The sequence below is a fragment of the Aquarana catesbeiana genome, linkage group LG01 (genome assembly GCF_042186555.1).
Source record: "Aquarana catesbeiana isolate 2022-GZ linkage group LG01, ASM4218655v1, whole genome shotgun sequence".
NCBI lineage: Eukaryota > Metazoa > Chordata > Amphibia > Anura > Ranidae > Aquarana > Aquarana catesbeiana.
This window is the reverse complement of record NC_133324.1, coordinates 91,875,646-91,898,443: the sequence shown is the minus strand read 5'-3', so window position 1 is coordinate 91,898,443 and position 22,798 is coordinate 91,875,646. Positions and strand designations below refer to the sequence as shown.

Sequence of the window (22,798 nt, the reverse complement as noted above, 5' to 3'; positions counted from 1 at the left end):
TCTATACACCTGGAAAGCTCTATGAAGTTCTCTATACATCTGGAAGGCCCTATGAGGTTCTCTATACACCTGGAAGACTCTAAGAAGACCTCTATACATCTAAAAGGCTCTTTGAGGTTCTCTATACACACAGAAGGCTATATGAGTTTAGCTATACACCTGGAAGGCTCCATGAAGTCCTCTATACAGCTGGAAGTCTCTATGGTTCTCTATACACCTGGAAGGCTCTTTAAGGTTCTTGATACACCTGGAGGGCTCTATGAAGTACTCTATACACCTGGAAGGCTCTGTGGTTCTCTATACACTTGGAAGGTTCTGTGAAGTTCTTTATACACCTGGAAGGCTCTATGAAGTCCTCTAAACGCCTGGGAGGCTCCATGGAGTGCTTTGTACATCTGGAAAGCTCTATGGGGTTCTTTTTACACCTGGAAGGCTCTATGGGGTGCTTTGTACACCTGGAAGGATCTATGGGCTTCTTTTTTCACCTGGAAGGCTCTGTATGTTGCTGTATTTCTCTGTGAGCTATCATGCACAGCTGATCTGTGAAGGGTTGGATTTGTTATGGCCAACCATGACAATTTCCTAGAGAAATAAGAGGAGTTTTAATCTTCCTCGGCCTCTCCTCCCTTTCCCCGGGTAAGTTATGTTTGTCCCGTGTTCCCCGCTGTAGGAAGCCCCGCCCCCTGACAGAGCTGCATAGAGGAAGAGACAGAGCCGGGCACAGTGCAGGTAATGGTGGGGAGCGGGGACCGGGGCCGGTGTACACAGGGGCTGGGATCACATGTACAGTGCTGGGGGCTCCGTGCTGTGTATACTCCGATACTTACACCGATCCCTGGGGGGAGATGAGCTGCACGGCGCAGGGACCAATCAGATTGTAGCGATCAATGGAATAGCAGTTGTGATTGGTTGGTAGGGACCCCCGTAGTCTCTAGAAAGGTGATTAATAGGCAGTCATGTGACCAATGACTATCTATGCCAGTTATCTATTGGTGGACTCAGACACATGTCCTGATCTGGTGCACAGATCTGGATAGATGATCTGAGGGGGGGGGGTGGGATATAGGAAATCTGGAGCCTGGCAACCAATCACATTCTATCTTCAGCTTGCTCACATAAGCTTTGAAAATGAAAGAAAGAAGCTGATAGGTTGCCATGAACAGCTCCCCCCAGATTGTGTCTGCTTTGGTCTTAGTATCTGTGTCTGGATACAAAAAGTACCCCCCAGTAGCAAGATAACGGGGCAGCACCGCAACCACGTGTAATTGTAACATGGTGGTGCGCCATTTACAGGGTTAAAACAGGCAATCGATTGGCGGGCTGTTGCCGCCTTACTGCCTGTCAAAAGTGATCTGAGCGCAGATCACTTTTCAGAGGGGCACAAGCACTGCTGCTAGTGTAAGCCTAGCTTACAATCATTGAGTCTCCCCCGTTCACATCTCATGATTTGGGATCGCAGGCGGAATCGCTGAGATTGTAACTCAAGGTCCCAAATCGCGGCAAAACACGTGACACGCTTTTGGGTGCCATTAGTCTGTAAGACCCCTTTCACGCTGAGGCGCCTCTCTCTGCTTCCAGACTGGGGCGGTGCGCCTGCGGTACGGGGAAAAAAAAGTCCTGCAGGCAGCTTCTTTGGAGCCGTGTTTGCAACGCCCCTGCCTATTGAAATTAATGGGCAGGGCTTCCGAAGCGCCGCAACACGGGCACTTTTAACCCTTTCTTCGGCCGCTAACGGGGTTTCAAAGTGCCACCAAAAGGCAGTAAAGAGCCGCTAAAAGCTTTACCGCTAACGGACCCCTACCCCAGGGTGAAGGTACCCTAATGTCACCCCAAACGCGATGCAATTCTTCCACGATCGTTCCAAAACGGAGCGTGAGCTTCTTTTCAGGCAACAAGCGCTCATAGGGCAGGCTATGAAGTGAATGCGACGCACAGAATTACGTGCAAACCGGTCAACCAAAATCGCGAGCGGGTACATGTGAATGCAGCCTTAACACTTGACCTCCCAGAAGATTTTACCCCCATGACCAGGCCATTTTTTTGCTATCTAGCAAGGAGCTACTTTATCTGGCAATTCCGCCGGCATACAACTCTAGTGGTATTTGATCACCTAGGCGTTTTTTCATTTATTGCGCTATAAACAAAAAAAAGGCCGACCATTTTGAAAAAAATTTCTGCTATAAAACATATCCAATAAAAAAAAAGAAAATGTAAAAAGAAAAAAACAGATTTCTTCATAAATTTAGGCCAAAATGTATTCTGCTACATATTTTGGTTTAAAAAAAAAAAAAAATCCCAATAAGTGCCTATTGATTGGTTTGTATAAAAGTCACAGCGTCTACAAACTATGGGATTTATACTGGAGTCTTTATTTACTTTTTTTTTTTATACTAGTAATGGCGGTGATCAGCGACTTAAAATGAGACTGTGATAGTGTGGCAGAAAATCTGACACTAACTGACACTGTGTGGGAACTGACATCGCCAGTGAGACTAATACAGTGAACAGTGCTAATAATATACACTGTCACTGTACTAATGACGCTGGCTGGGACGGGGTTAACATCTAGGAGCAATGAAAGGGTTAACTGTGTGCCTAACTATGTATAATCTCTGCTCTGTGTTGTTCCTGAACACAGGGCTCTGTACTGTGATTCGCTAAGCTGATCAGCAGGTCCTGGCCATAAATCCTTGGCTGGGACCTGCTTAACTGAGTTGCGACATAGGAGATCACAGCACCAATGGGGCAGTGCGCTCTCCCTACCCGGAAATGGCAGATCACATACATATACGTGATCTGGCGCAGATTGGCCGCCCCATCGCCGTAAATGTCCACAAGTAGTGAAAGGGGTTGTAAAGGTTTATGTTTTTTCACCTTAATGCATCCTATGCATTAAGATGAAAAACATCTGATGATTACCAGCCCCCCCCCCCGGTTTACTTACCTGAGCCCTCGAAAGTCCCGCGCTCAATCGTTGCCCGGGCTTCTTGGCTCTTCATTGCATAAATTGATAGCAGCTCAGCCATTGGCTCGCGCTGCTGTCAATCAAATCCAATGACGTGGGGGGCGGGGCCGAGTACTGCACTTGGCGGCTATGGACGCCGAATGCAGGACTCGGGAGCGCGCCCGCAAGGTATCCCCCCAGGAGAGTGCTTCTCCCAGGGGGTTATCTGAGAGGGGGAGGAGCTAGGAGAGCGGGCGAGGGACCCCAGAAAACGCTATTCGGGGCCTAACTGAATGACTTTAGCCTGTTAAATCTCCCAGTATAAGAAACATTGCCATTACAAAAAAAAACAAAAAAAAAATCTTTTTTTCCTTCGTTGTTGCATCTCAGTGCTGCTGATCTGCAGCCTCCTTGCAGCCACTTCCTGTCTTCATGCATGCACTCCAACAATGGCTGCATGTCATTTCTCAGGGCTGGTTTCCTGGTGGTTAAAGTGGCCACTTGTAGTGTCCATCAGAAGCCTGTGTGAGAGGGTGGAAGGAGCGTCATTGGGAGGAAAGGACAGCATGATGTCCCCGTATAATGGGAAGAACAAGGAAGACCTCAAGCAGCCTCTTCAGTGAGAGTTTCCCGGCATTCATTCCTATAGAAACACCATCTATTAATATTTCCAGCAGTGGAAGCCCTTTCCATAATACGAGTCTGCCCCAGAGAAGTGGAATGTGGAGGCTGCCATGCTATTCTCTTTGTGGAAATGCTGTTTGACTGGCTGTCTCTGTCTTAGAAAAAGCATGCGGCTAGTGAAGTCAGAACACTGCCAGGCAGGGCTCGACAAGTCCCAGGCGCCATGGCGACTAGAAATTGTGTCCTGGCACCTGGGCTTTTGTCAGCCCATTCACTGACATCATCTCGCACGTTCCAAGCCTGGTGCTGAGGCTGGGTGGGTAGGTGGGTTCTCAGTCTGAGAGTTGGGCAATGGAGTTCTACTCACTGGGCGAGTCTTGGAGGCGGTCCCTGTCCTAAAGAGGCTGGGCCTTCCATCTCCTGGGGCGTGTGCTGCCGTGAAGCTGATTGGATGGGATCGGGTGTGTCCTTCGTCCGCGGGGTGGATCGGGTGTCAGGGGCGGGCCCTGTGCAGAGGGGGGCGGCTCCCTGTCTCAGTTGGGCAGTGTGAGTTGTAGCTGGATGTCAGCGCTTCCCTCTGCTCTCTGGGTGATAATGGATCCAGGTGAGGAGGATGACCACCATGGACTACACGGTGAGAGCTGAGGACAGAGCAGCTGTTCCACACACCCTGCTATGTATCCGGTTGCACGATCACAACACAAAGAGGTGCAATGTTTCGGAGTCACGCAGGACCCCTTCATCAGGCACCTCTTTGTGTTGTGATCGTGCAATAAACTAAACCGTTTGGACGCCACCTTGTGCTGATCCTTGGTGTGCTGGCAAATATCTACATTGTGACTTGAACCAGTATCCAGCTGGTTGTTGCTACAGCACCCAACCTTTAGAGCTTATACCAGGAACGTGTGCGATGGGAAAATGAAACGTTACATTGGTGTGTCAGTCTGACGCCGCAACACCGATCTCGGTAAAGAGCCTCTGACGGAGGCTCTTTACCACGTGATCAGCCGTGTCCAATCACGGTTGATACATGTTTTTTCCTGTTTTCACTGTGATCAGCCATGATTGGACATGGCTGATCACAGTTTATACAGGAAAAAACGTGTATCGGCTGTTCCTCATTTGCGTCTGACAGACACGAGTAGAGGAGAACCGATCGGCTGCTCTCCTGTCAGGGGGGGTCTTTATTGTTTGCATTACAGTTCTCTAAACTGACCTAGTGCAATATGTTAAAACAGGGGTCTCCAAACTGAGGCCCACTAGGGGCCTGATGTGGACCCATGTATGCCTTTATCTGGCCTTTGGGTCACTATTTCTTCAGTCATACGAGGCACTAATCCTTCCACAGACACCAATGATGGGGCAGTATTCCTACTACTGACACCAATGATGGGACACTATTCCTTCCACTGATACCAATGATGGGACGCTATTCTTACCACTGACACCAATGATGGGACACTATTCTTACCACTGACACCAATGATGGGACACTATTCCCTCCACTGACACCAATGATGGGACACTATTCTTCCCACTGACACCAATGATGGGGCACTATTCTTACCACTGACACCAATAATGGGGCACTATTCCTTCCACTGACACCAATGATGGGACACTTTTCTTACCAATGACATCAGTGATGGGGTACTATTCTTACCACTGACACCAATAATGGGGCACTATTCCTTCCACGGACACCAATGATGGGGCAGTATTCCTACTACCGACACTAATGATGGGACACTATTCTTACCACTGACACCAATGATGGGACACTATTCTTACCACTGACACCAATGATGGGACACTATTCTTACCACTGACACCAATGATGGGACACTATTCCTTCCACTGACACTAATAATAGGGCACTTTTCTTCCCACTGACACCAATGATGGGGCAGTATTCCTACTACTGACATCAATGATGGGACACTATTCCTTCCACTGACAACAATAATGGGGCACTGTTCCTTCCACGGACACCAATGATGGGGCACCGTTCCTTCCACGGACACCAATGATGGGACACCGTTTCTTCCACTGACACCAATGATGGGACACTATTCCTTCCACTGACACCAATAATGGGGCACTAATACTTCCACTGACACCAATGATGGGACACTATTCTTACCACTGATACCAAAGGTGGGACACTATTCTAACCGCTGACACCAATGATGGGACACTATTCTTCCCACTGACACCAATGATGGAGCACTATTCCCTCCACTGACACCAATGATGGGGTAATATTCGTCCCACTGACACCAATGATGGAGCACTATTCCTCCCATTGATGCCAATTATATCATTTTTTTTTTACACTCTCACTGACCACCAAGCCTATGGCATTGTTTATGCCCACAAATTCCAGGGCATTTTCTACTTCCACTGTCCTCAGTGCAGCCCCTCTAGAGTTTGAAGGACAGTAAATTGGCCCTTTTGTTTTCAAAGTTTGAGGACCCCTGTGCTAAAACACAATACAAATGAGATGCAGACTCAATTTACACTGTGATGCCATCCAAACACACCATTAAAACATAAATTCCATCTACGGTAAAACCTCATTTTATTATTTTGGCAGAGTGGTGAAGGGCTACGGCCTTGGCCCAGGGTTTTATTGTGCTCTGTGTCCCTCTGCATTTCCCCTTTCTGGGTGGAATCAATAAAATGCAAACAGAGGTTCTCACTCTTTCCACCTTTTGCCAAAAAATAATTTGGATGGAGCTCAATTTAGTTTTTTGATTTACGTACACTTCCAACCATTTTATTATAAATAATGATTATTGATTGACTAAAATTCTGGCACATAGAAAAGCATCAGAATTATTTATTGTTGCTTTTAACTTTTTTCTGGAAATGTGATGTTAAAACATTTTAAGCGCAGTTTTATTACAGATGGCCTTGTCTTCATGTATAACATCCACAGAATATTCAGTTGCTTGCCTTAAAGCTGGGTTCACATTAGTGGGAATTGGATGTGGGTTCCCTGCATCCAATTCACATGTCAGGAGAGTGTGACCGGCTCTCTATGGAGCCAATTCACAAATCTCCACAGCGCAGTGGCTCCGGTGCGAATTGCACAGGAGCCCTGTGCGTCTTTTGGTCCCTTTCAGGTCCGAATTCAGCCAAAAATTTGGGCTGAAATCAGACCTGAAACGTTGAACAGGGACACACCGGACTCCTGCTGTGAGCCGCTGTGTTCTCAAGTGTCAACCCAGCCTCAAATAATAAATGACTTTCTTGGACCGGAGTAATATTGGAGTATGACACCACGTTGGTTGTGTGCTCTAGAATTTACTGTATATACTCGAGTATAAGCCAAGTTTTTCAGCACATTTTTTTGTGCTGAAAGTGCCCCCCTCGGCTTATACTCTAGTCAAGCACTTTTCTGCAGCAGAGAATGACATTTTCAGAACTGACTTTGGGGCCCCGTATCTCGGGGCCACTTGGTGCTAGGAACTCCAAATTTGGTGTGCAAACCCAGTGGAACTAGCACTACAACATACCCCAAAGTCTGTTCGGAAAATGTCATTCTCTGCTGCAGAAAAGTGCTTGACATTTTCCGAATCAATTTTGGGGCCCCGTATCTCAAGGCCACTTGGTGCTAGGAGCCCCAAGCTTTAAATATGTTATAGTGCTAGTTCCTCTGGGTTTGCACACAAAATTTGGGGTTCCTAGCACCAAGTGGCCCTGAGATACGGGGCCCCAAAGTTGGTCAACTGTGTCCATCTGCAGCAATGTCATTTCGGGACCCTTTGGGTTCAGAGACCCCAAATTTTGGCTGCAGCTAAGGGGCATCTAGGAACCCTTAACTACCGAGTTTGAAGTTCGGGGGACCTATGGCTGCAAATGGGCACTGTGAGGCTGCACATGGGCATTGTTGACCCTCTTTTCCACTTACAGTAGCTGCACATTTCTCACCCTAGGCTTATACTCGAGTCAATACGTTTTCTCAGTTTTTTGTGGTAAAATTAGGTGCCTCGGCTTATATTCAGGTCAGCTTATACTCGAGTATATACGGTAATACATTTTCTGGAGGACTGCTGACAGCCAAATCCGACAACAGACATTTGTCCGTGGAAAATTTTAAAACCTGCTAGCCAACATTTGTTGGCGGAAAGTCCGCCAGGTGGGGTTATCTATGTGCCCCTAGTTGGTGCTAATATGCAGATTCCCAACTAGGGAAGCCACTCCCTGGTCCACTTCTCTTCTGCACCTCAGTTTTATAACAGTGGCTTTTGCTTGTAGGTATGAGAAAGCTCATGTGGCAGCACAGTGGCTAAGTGGTTAGCACTTCCGCCTAGCAGCACTAGGGTCATCCGTTCAAATCCCAACCATGGCACTACTTGCCTGGAGTTTGCATGTTCTTCTTGTGCCTGCGTGGGTTTCCTCCTTAAGTACCAATATTGCCATTACGAAGAATGTACACACAATCGGAATTTACGACGGGAAATGTTCGATAACAGGCTGTTGGCGGTAAATCCGACTGTGTGTGCGCTCCATCAGACAATTGTTGTCGGACTTTCCGCCAACAAATGTTGGCTAGCAGGTTTTCAAATTTTCCACGGACAAATGTCTGTTGTCGGATTTTCCAAGTGTGTGTACACAAGTCCGTCGGACAAAAGTCCAAAGTACAAACACGCATGCTCGGAAGCAAGGAAGAGCCAGAAGCGGTTGTAATGGAGAATTAACATTTGTGACGTGGCAAATTATGAAATCTCCAAATGCAGCGCACAATTCTCTTCTTCTTTAATGGGATAATAATGAAGCTGCTTTGCTGGTGATACTGATGGAGTTAATGCAAACAAATTTATAAAGGCTTTTTTTTTCTAGTGATATCAAGAATAATATTATTATGCTTTTTTTTTTTTTTTTTTTTTTTTTTTTAAATTTGGGCAAGTTACCACAACACCATTATCCCGTAGTTTTTAAGATCAAAGATGCAACTATGTTGGTGTCACTTGTCAATTTTACATTGTATTTTTTTAAATGTAACTGCCTACTCCCAAACTGTCATTTGAAGTAAAACACATAGCCAAGTATTAGTCTACACAATTTTTTTTATTGTGCATTAAAAAAAGAAAACAAATAAAATTAGACGTGCTATCTGCCAATAGAACTTACCAAATCAAATCATTATTATTCAACCAAAAAAAATAATGTCAAAGCAATAACTCCAAGGCCAATAATAAATAACACGTTATCTCCTCCGATTCTGCAACATGTCTGGTTGATGAACGGCTGTTCAGAAACGAACTGAAAAGAACAAAATGAAAAGCGCTAAATGAAAAATGTGAAAATAAAAGCGCGAATCAACACTCACCAAACTTCTACTAACAAAAAATTAGCAGAAGGAGCCCAAAGGGTGGCGCTAAAGAGCTGAAAAACCATGTAGTACCTCACTACGTTCCTAATTGTTGGCCAACAGTTGTGTGATCGCGTGTATGCAAGACAAGTTTGAGCCAACAGCCAAATTCCACGGTTTTGTTGGCCCACGATCCGATTGTGTGTACGAGGCTTAAATGTGGTTTGGTTGCTTGGCATTCTATCATTCAGTTTTTTATATGCAGTTATAACCTCTTTTTATCACTGTTATTAGAACACATGTACATGTGCATTCAGGGAGATAATTTATAATAAAATATGATAAAATAGGAACAAAAGAGGAGCTATTATCCGTAGTAGTCCAGCAGAATCTTTGAAAAGATTAAAGATTAAAGAGAATCTGTCATTTTGCACAAAGTGGTAGATTCTTTTGTAGGAATAAACTCCTCATCTGCTGATATTCACCTTTATCGCACTTGGTCATGTGTTGGTATGCCAGGTGGGGTTATCTATGTGCCCCTAGTTGTTGGTGCTAATATGCAGATTCCCAACTAGGGCAGCCACTCCCTGGTCCACTTCTCTTCTGCACCTCAGTTTTATAACAGTGGCTTTTGCTTGTAGGTATGAGAAAGCTCATGTGGCAGCACAGTGGTTAAGTGGTTAATACTTCGGCCTAGCAGCACTAGGGTCATCCGTTCAAATCCCAACCATGGCACTACTTGCCTGGAGTTTGCATGTTCTTCTTGTGCCTGCGTGGGTTTCCTCCCACACTCCAAAGACATACTGGTAGGTTAATTGGCTCCTGGATAAATTGGCCCTAGTATATGTATGTATGAATGTGAGGTAGGGACCTTTAGATTGTAAGTTCCTTGAGCACAGGGATTGATGTGAACATACAATAGTGTGTAGCACTACCCCCGTAGGTGTTGCAGATGGCAGGGTCCCCCCCACTGCTGCACAGCCAGGCAACAAGTAACTTCCACACTTTTTCCAGAGACAAGGAACAGTCTTTGAGCTTTGCTTTGATGTTTTATTGGGGGGGTAATAACTTGGATAGGGAATAGGAATTGTTGGATGCCCAATTTGATAGCAACAAAACCAGGGGCAACTTCCTCCATATGTACAACTCTGACTGATTCTTCTCTTGGTGGCTAACAGTCTCTGTTAGAAAAGCAAGGAACTCTCTGTCCCTTTAGAAAGTAGCATAATGTGTTGTGAACTGCATCCCGGAGTACCTCCAACTCCCTTGTAGACACTGCTCCCAGATCTACCAACTGCAGGGAATGCTAGCCCACCTGGCTGCTTCTCCACCAGCCCACCCAACTGCTTTTTTTTCTTTTATTTTTTTTATTAATTTAGCATCTAGGCAATATTATCCTTATGTAGCACCCACTATTTTTATGATGTACCATGCTATTGTGGGTGACTTTTTATATGCCTGGTTTCTCATATGTCTATTTTCTATGATGTGTTCCATTGCACCAAGTCATGTCCGGTTTTCCCTTTTGCATTTTTAAATCACCTGTGTTGGTTAATCATGTAACATTTGTATATATTATTTAAGTGGTTTTTTATTAGCCATGACTAAGGACTAATGTCCGAAACGCGTAGGCTGTTTTACAGCTTTGTACAAGTACTCAATAAGGAAATACCATTTTGGATGTCATCCTGAGTGCCGGCCATCCCTTTCCTTGCTTCTTCACCAGTCTACCTGACTGACTCTTCAGCAGTCTACCCGACTGACTCCTCCGGAGATCTCCCAGGGCAAGGTTAACCACTTAGCGCAAATCGCCGTCGTATGTCGGTACTTTGACACTAAATACAGTTGTTACAGCAGCAGATAGCTGGCATAACCCTGGTATTTTCAACAACGGCGAGCGGCGCTCTTTCAGATAAAAGTGGCCTCCGCAGTGGATTTGCTGCAAGATCACTTTTATCATGGGCGGGAGAGGGCACCCCCGCCACATTCCGGTCATCTCCACCGCATACTGGAGCCATCAATAGTGGCGGAGACAATCGCATCCTTCTCCCTATCAGGCATGGAGCAGAGGGAGAGAAAGATGGCCCCCGCTCGGCTCGGCATATGAAAATGGCGTTCAAACTACACATGTGAGGCATCGCCGTGATTGTTAGAGCGAGAGAAATAATTCTAGCACTGGACCTCCTCTGTAACTCTAAACGTGTAACCTGTAGAAATTTTTAAACATCGCCTATAGAGATTTTTAGGGGTCAAAGTTTGACGCCATTCCACGAGTGGGCGCAATTTTGAAGCATGACATGTTGGGTATCAATTTACTTGGTGTAATATTATCTTTCACAATATAAAAAATAAATTGGTCTAACTTTTCTGTTTTCTTATTTTTTAAGTCAAGAAAGTGTATTTTTTCCAAAACAATTGCGCTAGACCACTGCGCAATTACGGTGTGACGTAAAGTATTGCGCTTCACCTGTTGCCAGGATCCTGCTAGGCCAGCACCTGAGACAGATACCTGAGCCAGCCAGGATCCTGTTAGGCCAGCACCTGAGCCCCACCCCAAGGCAGAACACCCCCTCAAGGGCCACCGACAGTCCCCTCAGCACACCATCTCCATCTGCCACCCGACTCCCTTGCTGGCATAACTCATTCTTATTTAAGGGCTCATTTAGTCCCCTGCCAGGCCCACCACCTGGGGATTGGCTAAGCTCCCCAAAGTGTGCAGGACAACCATCCTAGTCTCCGCCCTCCAGCTTCCAGAATGTTCTACAACTTTCTAGAATTGGGGGCGGGGGCGGAATTGGCACCAGAGAGCTGCCTGCATGAGTCATCCAGCCCTGAACTCTAGTAAACCCTGACCCAGATTTCATGACTCAGACTTAGCCCTGAGCCAAACTATGTTTTACCTGCTCTCACACTAGTAACACACTAGAGGGTGCTACATATGTAAAGCGTTGCGTAAATTGATGGCACTATACAAGTACCTGTAATAAATAAATAATTAAAAAAGCTGGCCATACGTTAATTTGTCCGGTTCAGACTGGCTGAACTTTTTTTTTTTATTCAATACTTTTTATTTGGAATATATATTTATCCACCAAACAACACTGTTTACATAGCGTATAAAAACATTACAAAAGCACACATAAATAAATACAATCAATCGCTTTTCCCCTTTCCACCCTTCGCCCCACCCCTCCTCCCCCCCAACCACTCCATCCATTCTTACCTCACTTCCACCCCACCTACCCCAGACTTTCAACCTGCAATCACTCCTACCATTCTACCTGACCATCTTATTTCTACTCGGGGCGCTCCAACTCCAGCCATAACTTCCATATATTCTTATATTTCTTCATATTGCCTCTCTTCCCATACCAGAATTTCTCCTTCACAATCATTTCTTTAACATCTTTCATCCATTCTGCCTTCATCGGGAGATCTTTTGCCTGCCACTTCCGTGCTATTAACTTCTTTCCTTGGAACAAACATCTAATTATTGCAGTCTGGGTGTCTTTTAACATGCCATTCTTCTCCATCAAGCCCTAAAGACAAGTCCTAGCCTCCATGCCTATCGATGCCCCAAACACAGAATTAATTTTATCAATTATACCTTCCCAATACCTATGCAACTTGGGACATCGCCAGAACATGTGTATCAAATCACCTCTCCTATCCCCACATGGTTGACATTTAGCGTCTGGCCTGTTTCCAAACATGCATAATTTTGATGGTGTATAATATGACCTATATATGAAATACAGGTGAGATACCCCCTGTGACGGAGAAAGAGAAACCCTGGGCTAAGACATATTTCCATTGTTCCTCCGTTATTGTGCCAACATCTCTCTCCCATTTGATCCTGTTTTTAGACTCCACCACTCTCCTGCCCCGCTATGTTTATACTCCTATACATATCGGATATTACCCTCTAGAAGATCTAGTATTCACCAGTTTCCTAAGCAAAGGCATTTCACTCCACTCTATCACCTTCCCTCTGAATTGTACATCTAGGGCATGCCTAACTTGCAGATAACTAAAAAAAAGTCGGTTAGGAACTGCATACTCCTCTCTTATCTCTTGAAATGATTTCAGCCTACCTGCCCTATACAACTGTGCCAAGCAATGGATGCCTCTCCTGTCCCATTCCTCTATTTTACCCATCATATTGAGCTCTTTTAAATTTTTATTGTTCCATATTGGAAAGAACTCAGAGAAACTAGTATAACCCAACACGGCCTTAACGGTCTCCCAACTTCTAACCATTAGCTGAACTGTAGAACAACCTGAACCAAAAGAATCTGCCTCCACTGCTTCCACCATTGTGTCATGGCTAATAATGTTCATCAGTATATTACTTTCTCCTCCCCTTTCTTTGGGCAAGTTACTACCTCTCATATACTGCATTTGAGCCGCAAGAAAATAACCCCATGGGTCTGGTAAAGCCAGGCCCCCCGCCTCTCTCGATCGCCGCAATACCTGTAAACGAATCCTTGCCGCCCCATTTTTCCAAATGAATTCTTTAAATATGCTGTCCAATTTTTTGACCCAGTGTTTGGGAATCCAAACGGGAGAATCGTGTATTACATATAAAATTTGCGGCATCCATACCATCTTAATTAAATTGCACCGACCGGCCACCAAGAGAGGAAGGCGACCCCACACTTGACTTTTCTGTTTTAGTTTTACCATAAGTGGAACTACATTTCCCGTTATGTACTGCCCCGGGTCTCTTGTTATATTTACCCCTAAGTATCTCATTTGACTTACTACTCTTATTGAGTTTACCTGTTGCGGAAGAGGTTCTACAAGGGGGTCTATTGGCAAAAGTACAGATTTTTCCCAATTGATTGCCAGTCCAGAGAAATGTCCAAACTCTTTAATTATCCCCATAGCTGCTTTCAAAGAGACCTGCGTGTCTTCCAAGAATAACAAGATATCATCTGCATACATTGCGACTTTCTCCTCCTCCCTCCTTCTTTTGAATCCCCGGAATTCTTGAGAGGCTCTTAAGGCAATAGCCAATGGCTCCAGTGCGAGGGCGAAGAGCAGGGGTGACAATGGGCACCCCTGTCTCATTCCCCTCCCCAACTGGAACCATTCAGAACACTCCCCATTGACCCTAACCTTGGCTCTCGGTTTATCATATAAAAGTCTTAACCATTGCATGAAGTTAGGGCCAAATTGAAATTCCGCCAATACCTTCCACAAATAGTGCCACTCAAGGCTGTCAAAAGCCTTGACCGCGTCTAATGATAGAATGGCTCTATTCCCCCCATTCTCTATTGGCAGCTGCATATTTAAATATACTCGCCTTATATTCACACTCACAGATCTATCCGGTATAAAACCGGTTTGGTCTGGGTGTATTACTTTAGAAATTATTCTTTTCAGCCTAGTTGCCAGGGCTTTTGCCAAGATCTTAACATCAGAGCACAAGAGCAAAATCGGTCTATATGAGGCTACATCAAGCTGATTTTTCCCTTCTTTTAATAATACTATTATTGTGGCTTCAGTCATAGATATGGGCAATCTTCCTTCCACCATGGCCCCATTAAATAACTCCAATAGTTTTGGGAGCAATACGTCCCCATATCTCTTGTATATTTCTATAGGCAGACCATCAGGACCTGGTGCTTTCTGAGTCGCCATATCTACTGTTACCCTTTGCAACTCTTCCAATGCCAACGGGGCTTCCAGTACTTCCCTATCCTCGCTGGATAAAGGGGTTATTTTCAGTTTTTCCAAAAACTCCCACATTTCCCCCTCTACATTAATTTGTAGGGTACTATACAGGGCTTCATAATAATTTTTAAATACCTCTACTATTTCCGGGGTAGCTCTTATAATTCTCCCTTCCCTATCCTAAATTGCTGATATAGTGGATGAGGGGCCATTTGCTCTAGCTATCAATGCCAGGGTTCTCCCCACTAGTTCTCCTTCCCCAAAAAAACTCTGTTTCTGAAACATTTTCCTTTTTTCCTCTTTCTCCAATACTAATTTCCTGTATTCATACTGGCTGTCTACCCATTCACCATATCTGACTAAAGTTGGTTCCTCCACATACCGCACTTCAGCTCCCTTCACCCTTTCTTTTGCTTTATATTCCTTAACCTGTGATTGTCTCTTGACATAGGAGATTTTTTGTATCAATACCCCCTGAAGAAAAGCCCTCAGGGAGTCCCACATTATACCCAACGGGGCGGTTCCTGAGTTTAAGTTTATAAATTCCTCTAAACTACCTGCAATTACCCCAATATCCTCAATTACTTCGAGCCAAAAGGGGTTCATTTTCCAGTCCCCCCCCACCATAGCCCGACCCAATTTTAATTGAGAAAGCCACTGGTGAGTGGTCTGAAAGCCCCCTTGGCTCGTAGTCTACCTCTGCCGTTAAATTTAAGGCTTCCTCATTGCATAACACAAGATCGATTCTAGATAAAGTGGCATGCGTCCTAGAGTGGCATGAATACTGCTTCACACCCGGATGCCACTTCCTCCAGATATCCACCAGCCCTACCTCCTCACAGAATTTGAGAAGCGGGCCTTTGGGTACTGGTTGTTATCCATGGTCATATTAAAGTCCCCTGCCACTATGACTAGTACCCCGGGTTTATCCGCTATAAAACTTATGAAGTCGCACAATATCTCTGTATTAAATGGTGGAGGAATATATACATTAGCCAATACACATTCTCGACTTTCAATAATACAAAAAAGAAAAACATACCATCTATTCTCATCCATCTTACTCTGTCTGCAGGAGAAAACCAGTCCAGCATTTATCAATACACTCACACCCCTTGAATAGGAGGTATGAGTTGAGTGATACTGCTCTTGGTAATTCCTGTTCCTCAAGGCACTAGTTGTATCTTTGTCGAGGTGAGTCCCCTGGAGGCAGAGTATCTTAACACCACCCGTCCTGGCCATAGAAAAAATTCCCTGTTTTTTGGACATATCCCTTACCCCCCGCACATTCCATGAGCATATCTTAACTCGCCTAAAGCGATCTGGGATTTTCCCTCAACCATCTTTGGTACCTATCATTCTCCTGCCCCTGTACCTTGTCTCCTCTCAAAATAATTCTTACCCCTAAAACCATTGTGTCTATTGTTTGAAAATATTAGTGATTAGTGATTTTAGTTTTTGTACAAACTCAAAACATCTTACTTCATTCCACTCCACACATCTTCCACCCTCATACACCCTTGAGTACCCCATACCCCAAACCTCTCCCCCATCCCTCCCTGCCCACCCCCCTTCTCCCCCCCCCCCTTCTCCCCCCCCCCCTTTTCCCCCTTTCCCCCTTGCCCAACCTTGGGCCCATACCAAGGGCTTCTAAAGTGACCGTATTAACCCCCTAAAAGTGAGTATAACTCTTTTTTCCCTTTACGTTGCTACCCAAACCTTATAAGAGGGTAATTAACCCCAACATGACCAGTGTACTAAAAAAAAAATATGTACTGCCCCCCAATACCCTCAGCTCTATAAAGGCACAAATATATCAAGGGGAGACACAAAAAAAAAAAAAAAAAAAGTCCACAGGAGCCTTCAACTGGACGGGGACCACCAGAGTCTAGTTTTTATCCCATTTTCTCATGTCCCTTCACCCCGCTGTAACCTTTCTTCATTCTTCTCCAGCCATAATGATACTTCTGCAGGAGCATTGAAGAACTTCACCTCCCCAAATGCTATTATGCGTAAGCGTGCAGGATAAAGTAATGCATAACTAATTTTAGACTGCTGCAGTCTGCGTTTGCACTCTGTAAATTTTGCTCTTTGTTTCTGTAGCTCAGGGGAAAAATCTGGATATAAAGAAATCCTTACGCCATTATACTGTATGTTTTTCATTTCTCTTGCTTTCTGAAGAATAGTGACTTTGTCCTTAAAGAACAGGAATTTAACAATAAGAGGCCTTGGCACCCTGAAAGCGGCTCTGTGTGCTCGCTCAATTGCAAAAAAGCTTGACAAGGAATCTTTACTAAACATATCTCTGAACCATCCTTCCATAAACTCTATGGGGTTGTTGCCCTCACTTCTTTCGGGAAGACCAAGAACTCTTACATTCTTCCTGCGTGACCTGTTCTCTAATTCGTCCATTTTACGTATACACATTTCCAATTGATCCCTCATGATTTTTACTTCTTGTCTCATCGGGTTCACATCATCTTCCACCTGACTAAGTCTCCCCTCAAGAGTGGTAGTCCCGAGCACATACCTCCTGCACATCTTGTCTTAGGGTAAATAAATCATCCCTAATACCTCTAAGCTGATCAGATAGGTCAGATAATGAAGTCTTGCAGTTGTTAACTGCTAGGAGAATGTCCTTTAAAGATGGTTCCTTCTCTAACACCCCCATTCCTTCTGCTAATTCATTACTCAGTCCACACTCCCTTTCCAGGGCTGTTTGTGATGCAGATTCTGCCAATATTGCGGATGTGCCTATTGCTGCTGAGCCTTGACTTTTCCTCCCCCCAGGGTGGCTGACCTGCGGCCCCTGAGTTTGCACACCCCTCACCTGACCCCCTTTCTTGGGTGTATGGTTAGGTGTGTGAGCAAAGCGCTCCATGTTCGCAGCAGCAACTTGACTTGCCTTATCCTTGGGACCACGCTGGTTGTGAACGCCGGCTCCATCCTGCACTGCCGCCTCCTCCGCACCCCTCTTCCTGGTCATCTTAGCATGAACCTCCCCTTGGATCTCTAGGGTACTAACGGCTGCACAATCCCAGGTGTGCGCTTCCTCCCTTCTCACTAGGGAGTACGCTGCTGGATCCTATCCTGGGAGAGAACCGCAAAAGAGCGTACGGGCGGAGCGCTGAGTGGACGCAGTCTCCCTTCTCCCAATCAGCTGTTCAGCTTTCCGGGGTCCCCTTCCCCACGCTGCTAGGCAGGAGCACACTGGGGAACACACTGTAGGATCCTATCCCAGGTAAGCCACAGGCGGACGTGCGGGCAGAGTGCCGAGCGATCCCTGAATCCGTCCGCCTGATCAGCTGTTCAGCCTCCCGGCGTCACTTTCCCCACGCTGTCAGACAGGCTCGAGCATAGGGGAAGCAGCAAGGTCTGGGCACACAACGTCCTCCCCCTCACTTCAACCTCCCGTCACGCCCATCTCCCGCCGCTGCTGAACTTCAATCAGTGTGCAGCTGTCCCCGATTGATAGAAGTTTTGTCTAAGGAAAATACTGGAAAACTTTTGTTGATCAGTTGCTGTAGCCGCTGATGTATTCTGACAGACAACAGTGGATACCACTGTCAGAGTACATTATCCCAGCAGGGGGGACACAAACGAGGCAGATAGATAAATTTAGTTCTGTTGACTGAACCAAAAAAAAAACAAGAAGTGTGGAGAATAGGGCGTTCTGGATAACAAGGAGACTTTTACAACAGTAAATGACTGGCTCTTGAAATGTGATTAATGCACCACAGCAGCACTTAAGAAGAGGAAAGCACACTCTATAGGAAAAACAAAGCAGAGAAGAAGGCGCTTCTAAGTGCAGTAAGAAAAACACTTTAATGAAAAGGGAGGGATAAAAACACTTACAAGATGGAAGTGAAAAACAGACAATCAATGAATCCATAACATCCATTGGGATGCCTCCTGGGAGTAAAGACAGCTGCAGGTGGAAGTTCCAGCCAATGAGCGGTGGTAAACACTGTGTCTCTGATCCAAGACAGAGAGGTGATTCAGGATCAGCATGTGATACAGGCAACCGGAAGTGACGTCAGAGTCAGCGGGACATGTTTCGGAGCATGGCCAGTCGCTCTTTCTTCAAACCAATCGATGCTGTGAAACATCGAGGAAAACCGGACGATCGTTCAACCTATTTTTTTATAGCATGTACTTACCTTTAGTCTGTAACGTTCAAGACTTTAATTCACACTGGGTTAAATTGAAACCATATATTAGTCCCATTAAACTTTGTAAATTAGTCCCATCAAAATTCATAAATTAGTCCCATCAAATTTTGTCCACCTGGTTAGCTGAGCTTACATGCTGCACCTGAAACAGAACTCCAGCTTTTCTTATTTAATAAAAAAAAAATACTCCCACTCTGTATTAAAAATTGTGGCAAAGCAATAATCACCCTCTCTATGCTCCACAACTGTCCCCTGCTGTTTCCTCCATGAAGTGCCACCAGTGTCTTCTACAATGAATGACGTCCATTTTTATTCATCCCAGAAGTGGGTGGCTTGGGTTCTGCCTTCACAAACCTCCAGGGCAGTGGCAGGACCCAAATTGCTGGGAATTGGTAGAAAGGAGTCAGTGGACACAAATTTTCAGATGATGATAAACCATTTTGTGAGCTTTATCACTAAAGTTGGGCATCTCTCCACCAAAATGGGGGGTGTGCAGAGCTTTGGACAACCCCAGGTCACCCACATCCAATCAAACCAATAATTGCACCAAACAAATGTCTTGGAAGTCTACAGTTTTTTTCATAATTAAACCAGTGACTTCAAGGGCAGTAAATGTGTTTTGGGGTCCAGAACATCCCCCTTTAACAGAGCTTAAAACAATGTACTTGTTAGGGCTGGGCTCAGCCCTTCCTTCTCTGAGCTGGCCGCTCAGCTGTTGGCTAATTTTCAGCTCCCATCTCTCTCCACAGTTACTCAGCTGTTGATGATCCTGCTCAGTCCTGCCTACTTAAGCCATCTAGTCCAGAGGAGCTCTGTCTTTGCTTTGGTCAACATCACAAAACATCTCCTGCGTTCTTATTTAAAGACTGCCTTTGCTGACATTCCTTCTGGCTCCAGATCCTGCTTGCTGTTCCACTACATTGATCCCCGACTTCTGGCTTGGCTGACTATCCGATCCGGTTACTGAACTTTGGCTATGTTTGTTCTTTTAGTTTTATTATTAAACAAATGTGATTTAACTGTACTTCTGTCTCAATCTGTTTTCATGGTTTCTGACAGTACTGGAGTATTTGGAGGACTCCAAAATCTTCCTGGTGGACAAATCTGTAACAAGGATTCAGCAGGAAAGCAGTCAGTGACTGTTATGCCACGTACACATGATCGGACATTGATCGGACATTCCGACAACAAAATCCATGTTTTTTTTCCGACGGATGTTGGCTCAAACTTGCATACACAAGGTCACACAAAGTTGGTCGGAATTTGCGAACGTCAAGAACGCGGTGACGTACAACATGTACGACGAGCCGAGAAAAATGAATTTCAATAGCCACTTTGTGCGTTGGAATTGTGTACACACGATCAGAATTTCCGACAACAGATTTTGTTGTCGGAAAATTTGAGAACCAGATCTCAAATTTTGTGCGATGGAAATTCCGAAGGAAACTGTCCGATGGAGCCTACACACGGTGGGAATTTCCGACAACAAGCTCCGATCGCACATTTTACGTCAGAATGTCCGACCGAGTGTACGGGGCATTAGTGTTAGACTAATTTTACCCCTTTTGGGTCCTTGCTACAGATTTGTTTTCCCAAGAGCATTTTTATTAGAAGCGGGCCCTGCCAGCTGTCAAAATACCTGAAATTGAGGGCCATTAACTGAACGAACTTTGTCCAGTCCTCAGGAAACAGACCAAATTCATAGACTGTATGACCAGCTTTAGTTTCTGACCTGGAACAAATGTGCAGATCAGATTAGATCTGCAAACCTTTAAAGGGTCAGTGATTCAAGTTGTTGAAGCCAGGAAGATAGCTCAGAAGTGGCTCCATGTATCTTTCATGACAGGTTTAAGCCTTGTACACTTTAGTAGGTTTTTTTCGTTCAACCCAGCAGGGTTAAATGAAAAAACACCTGACAGTTTCGCAGGAGCTGCTATACTAACTATCCACTGTTAGTACAGCAATCTCCCCTGCTGTTCTATTGTGTTCTGACAGTGGGACGCCCCCCCCCCCCTCCGCCAGAACACTCTGGTCAGCGCTCTCAGCAATTGGGTGAGAGCGCTGATCTGGAGCAGATCAGCAGACCTTTTTTGGTCATGCCCCTTCAACAGAAGCCAGCCAAACCGCAGGCTTCTGTCAGACCGATTCCATTACACACTGGCCGAATGTCGGCCGGGTTCTATTGACCTGGCCGATGACGCCCGACATTTGGCCTGTGTGTACTAGGCTTTACTGTAAATTGAACAACTCATCTTCATAAAAGGTAGGCAAGTAACACAACTACTAACGTTTAGGTACTCAGGTATTCTTCAGATCTATTTCATGCACCATTGGGCCCCTTGTTCCTGGGAACACACTTTGTAAATGACCTATATTTTTGCCATACTCAGAAGTGAACTCTGGAGGGGCGTGGCTTGGACATGGCAGAGTGGAGAAGCACAATGCCTGAGCTCCTGTTCCCTTTCCAGCAAACTCACACTTTCCAGAAGGCAAACTTGCACGGAATGAGCTCTAAATGGAGGAGAGTGAAAATCCTCCAAGGAACACCTCCCTGATCGGAGATACAGCATTATTTCACAGACTTACGGTCTTCCAGATCCCGGGCCCGTTCAACGGCCGCATGTGGCACATCATCAGAGACCTCTCAGATGACAGCACCTCCGGTTTCTCCGACCTCCGTCTCGGACACCTTCCCTGATCTCTCGGACGTCTTCCGCTGAACCACTCAGGTTAACAGATCTGAGCCCTGCGAATATCGGAGACACAGACCTCCTCACCAAGGTGGACATTGAGGCACTCTTCCATCGTTTAGAGGAGACACACTGCAAAGACTTGCAGGCAGTCCGCACCGAGGTACATTAGGTGTCGGAATGAGTCTCCACGGGGGAAGCCTCTATTGTCTCTATGGAGGCTCGCTCCACACAGAGACAGCGCAGGCCTCACAGGCCGCTCATAGATCATCCCTGCAGCTCCACCTAGAGGACCAGAGCCGTCGCAACAACCTATGGCTCCGGGGCCTCCCGGAGGCTACCGGACCGGAAACACATGCCCGGAACACCTGCCAGACACAGTGGTGAAAATTTTCAACAGGCTACTTGACTCGTCCAATCCACTGAATTTGGAGCAGGACAGAGTGCATAGAGCCCTAGGCCCCCGCTCGCCGGATCCCAACAGGCCGCGAGATGTGATATGCTGCATTCACCGGTATACCCTCAAGGAAATGATCCTCTAAAAGGCGTGGGAATGAGGGGAGGTGGGCTTTGATGGAGCATCAGTAAAAATACTCCCGGATCTCTTCGGGGCAACCCTTCAACGCCTAGCATTGCTCCGTCTATTGCTGGATAAACTCCATCATTTGGGCTGCACTTATAGATGGGGATATCCCTTGTCACTAACGGCGCGAAAGAGCTCATCGTCCTTTGTATTGCATCATCCCGATGACCTCCCAGCCTTATTCACCTTCCTAGACACGGATCCCATCGCGGTACCGGACTGGCTACAACCTCTACCACGGCCAGCCAGGAGAGCCTGATTTGCTAGGGGACCCACCACTCTTGGAACGCCTAGGACCCATCAAATCCCTAGGAATCCACCAAGCTCCTCTGACTCTGAGCCTTGATCTCCCCATTTCTCTGTAAGGTACTGTTTAAAGTCTTGCAAATTAAGTATGGTGCCTACACTGTCCCGGTGCACTACACAGCACTACATTGTGCTGCATTCATGTATTTCTACTCCCCGCAGACAAGGGCTTAGTTCCTTAATTTTTATGGGCTACCTTCTAGCCTCTATACCCACACAACTACTACCATGGTAAGCCTGTTATCTATCTATATTCCCCCTTCTGTGACCTCTCCCCCTCAGGTTTATATTTGAGGACGCTGAAGAGCTCTCCAGAACACTTCCTGTCCACCATATGCAGGGACAAGGACAGCCCTCAGTTTGTTACTGCTCCCTAGCTCCTGTTTGGGGTGTTATGCTATGTTATATACTGTTGTTTTTCTTTTTTATGTCTACATAAGGTCACGGCTATTTCTTATTTTATTTACTTTATCCACCTTA

At 45.7% G+C, this 22,798-nt stretch overlaps 1 protein-coding gene across 2 annotated transcripts in view; it reads left to right on the top strand.

Annotated features, from left to right (window-relative positions):
• The first annotated feature begins 614 nt into the window (after positions 1-614).
• The window catches only part of TTC33 (tetratricopeptide repeat domain 33), a 415,549-nt gene continuing 393,365 nt past the window's right edge, over positions 615-22,798 (top strand). Inside the window, exon 1 of one of the 2 annotated variants that reach the window (XM_073621670.1) lies at positions 615-729. The gene's annotated coding sequence lies outside the window, so the exon portion shown is untranslated. The remainder of the gene's footprint in view (positions 730-22,798) is intronic. The other variant, XM_073621679.1, reaches the window with a different exon arrangement.